At 53.7% G+C, this 3,371-nt stretch overlaps 1 pseudogene; it reads left to right on the forward strand.

The window, feature by feature from the left end:
* The first annotated feature begins 2,902 nt into the window (after positions 1-2,902).
* On the forward strand, positions 2,903-3,043 carry LOC138512799 (5.8S ribosomal RNA; annotated as a pseudogene).
* Positions 3,044-3,371: the final 328 nt, after the last annotated feature.

Consider the following 3,371-nt stretch of genomic DNA (forward strand, 5'->3'; position numbering starts at 1 on the left):
AAATGGTAGCGTGTGTGAGTCGGTCCAGCAAGGGCGTGATGAGGGGAATAGGGTACCGATCCTTCCTCGTGATGGCATTCAGGCGTCTATAATCAACACATGGGCGTAGATCGCCTTCCTTTTTGGGCACAAAAAAGATAGAGCTTGCTGCAGGCGAGGTGGATGGTCGTATGTGCCCTAGGCTCAAGGCCTTCCTAATGTACTCCTTGAGAGTCGTTTCCTCGGATGGTGAGAGGGAATAGATCCGCCCTGTGGGAATCACTGTGTCAGGGAGCAGATCGATGGGGCAATCGTACGGACGATGTGGAGGCAGTGTTTCAGAGGAACCCCGATCAAACACAGTTGCAAAATCTTGGTATACCTGGGGAACGTCTTGCACCACCAACCCAACTACGTGTTCTGATGGTATTTTTTGCGGGTCCTGCACTGTAAGACGAGCTATAGCCTGGGCAGGATTGTCGCTGGGTGCGTCTGTGGGAAGACAGAAATGTTGGCAGACGTCTGACTCAAAGTGAACCAAACCCGATTTCCAATCAATGAGGGGGTTATGTTCCTGAAGCCAAGGGATCCCCAGAATGAGCCCAAACTGTGGCATGGTGATAAGATCAAAACTTATGGTCTCCCTGTGTCTGGATTGTATGGTCAATAGCAAAGGGGCTGTTTGTTGTTTTACTGGGCCCGAAATCAAAGAAGAGCCATCTACAGCCTGTACCGGTTCAGGCCTGGTCTTGGTCAAGAGGGGCAGGTTTAACAAACGGGCCAAGGAAATGTGGATAAAGTTGCCCGTTGCCCCTGAGTCAATTATCAGAGTAACAGGATGCGAAATGGACGCTGTGGGCTGTAGAGTGGCTTGTACATGAATGGGCCGGATACGCCCGAAAGAGGGTGTTGGGTTCGGGGTGTACGTGGTATAGCTCGATCCCGTCCCCGGTACTACGATCGAGCTATCTGAAAACCCTGTGGCTTGTGTTTGGGACGGCATGGGCATTCCTTAACAAAGTAACCTAAGGTGCCACAGTAGTAGCAAGCGTTATCTACCCTCCTACGTTCCCTTTCTAGAGGAGATATCAGGCTCCTGACGCCCCCGATCTGCATGGGTTCTTGGGAGGAGTCAGAGGAAGGAACTGCCGTGTGAGATGTGGAGGACTGAGCAAAACCTGCTTCCGCTCTTCTTTCGGACCTACGTGCGTCCACCTGGAGTGACAAGTCAACCAGATCCTGGAATGCAGTGGGTAATGAGGGTACTACTGATAAGGCGTCCTTCATGGGATTACCGAGACCCCTATAGAAGACTGCTGCCTTCTTGACCTCGGGCCAAGAAGTTTCAGCGGAGAGCTGGTTAAAACGGGTTATGTATTCAATGAGGGAACCCCTACCCTGGCACAAATCCAGAAGTTCCAGATCTCGAGACTGGACCTTGTGTCTAGTATCAAAAACCCTGGACATCTCGGTGACGAGGAGATCGAAGTCATATAAGGCCGGGTTGTCGTTCTCCAACAAAGGGTTGGCCCATGCAGCGGCTATCCCAGCCAAATGAGAAAGGGTGAATGCTGCTTTCGTGGTGGAATCTGGGAAAGCCTGAGGTCGGCACAGGAAATGCAACTTTCATTGGTTTAGGAAGGTCCTGAATTTCTTGGGATCCCCATGGTATCTCTCAGGGGCCGCCAATGGGAAAGGAGTAGGTAGTACCACGGGAACGGGGTTCTGAGGTGGGAGAATCGGAGGTGGAACAGGTTGGGAAACAGAGGGTGTGTCTCCGAATTCTGCATCTGGGGGTAAAGGGTGTCTGACACTTTGTATGTTGTCGAGACGTTGATGAATTGGCTGCTGCCATATCGGCTCGTAGCACTGTAATGGCTTGGACTATAGCAGTCATGGGGTCTTCAGCGTTCCCCTCCATTGCCTACACGACAATTGGCTTCACAGTCTGTTGTGACTTGAGTGTCGTGTAGGCAGAAGAGGCCTCTGTCCCCAAATGCCGCACAGAGAGAACTTAAAGCCACTCTCTGTGCAGCCGTTGAGGCCACAGGCGAAGATGTTCAAGTCCGGGACCGCGAACCTCTGGGACCCCACACTGCTGCAAGAAAATGCGGATTAAGTACCAAGCAAGAAACAGTAACCACAGTGTTTAAGAAAAACGGAAAGGTCTTACCAATCAGGGTCAAGGAAGAGGTAGTGAACCTAGTGGAGAGGTCCGGGACCCACGTGGACGGAGGTACCCCAAGAGGAGTAATTCTCAGTAGTTCACCTGTTAGCAGGAGTTGTGGAGCTGTGGAGCTGTGAGGCAAGAAGTCCAAAGAGCCAAGGTACAAGGTCCAAGAGGGTGATCCAGGAGGCAGTTCAATAACAGTCCGTGGTCGAGAGCCGTGTATCACTGTGCAAACGAATCCAAAGGGGCAAATCCAAGAGGAGTCCAGTAAAGCAAGCCAGGTCGTTTCCGTGAGTGATCCAAAGGTGATTCAAGGTTCGTAACGCCAGACAGAATGCAGAGCACAGCTGTGAAGCAACGTGTACCCGGGTTTCCGAGTTTAAGTACTCGCACTTCTGGTCACGTGATGCGCGGCTGGGTCACGTGATCGGGCAAGAGCATCACGTGACCTTACAGTCCCGCTACGCGGAAGCTCAGGGCTAGCCCTTCGCGATCCTAGGCGCCAAGGCAATTGCCAATGTAGGAACGGCCGTAACTTGACAGCCGTCCTGTTACGGACCAGGCGCGGGTGCGCTCGCAAGACCACATGATGAGGGATCGTGATAGAAACCCTGATGGTCTTTTCCAACTCCCAAGTAGGGAAGCTAGACTGGGGATCAAGGCCTTCTCGCTGCGTGGGTGTGACGGGCAGCGCAGCCTCACCCCAGCCTCTCCTGCACTGGCAGGTAGGACCGACATCTGAAAGTTGTCTGTGACTCTTGGTGGGGGATCACACTGCTTGCGCACCGGTGAAGAACGCAGCTAACTGCGACAATTAGTGTGAAGTACAGGACACATTGATCATCCACACTTCGAACGCACCTTGTGGCCCGGGCTACACCTGTCTTCGGGTCGCTTGCATGTAAGTCACCTGGGGGACACTCCCCTTGGCGTAGCTGGGGCCATCGCAGGGACCCTGTTCCCTGTGTTCCCGTAAGGTCAGACCCTGATCAGCACTGTCACAGAATCCCTTGACTTGGTGGGTGAGGCATGTTGACGGGGTGTCCTGGCCTCCCCATTTCACCACCTCGTGTGGCCGGGAGGGCCAGGGGGCCAGTGTGCCCTGGGGTTGTGGCGGTGGCCTAAAATCCACGCACCTCTCCCGGGGCAAACGGCCATGAGTGGCTGTATGTGGTGTCCCACGGCCACCTGTGTGGGACGGACCTAGAGTGCAGGCCTTTGT

The sequence above is a fragment of the Ambystoma mexicanum genome, chromosome 6p (genome assembly GCF_040938575.1).
Source record: "Ambystoma mexicanum isolate Mex_15411 chromosome 6p, UKY_AmexF1_1, whole genome shotgun sequence".
Classification (NCBI taxonomy): Eukaryota; Metazoa; Chordata; class Amphibia; order Caudata; family Ambystomatidae; genus Ambystoma; species Ambystoma mexicanum.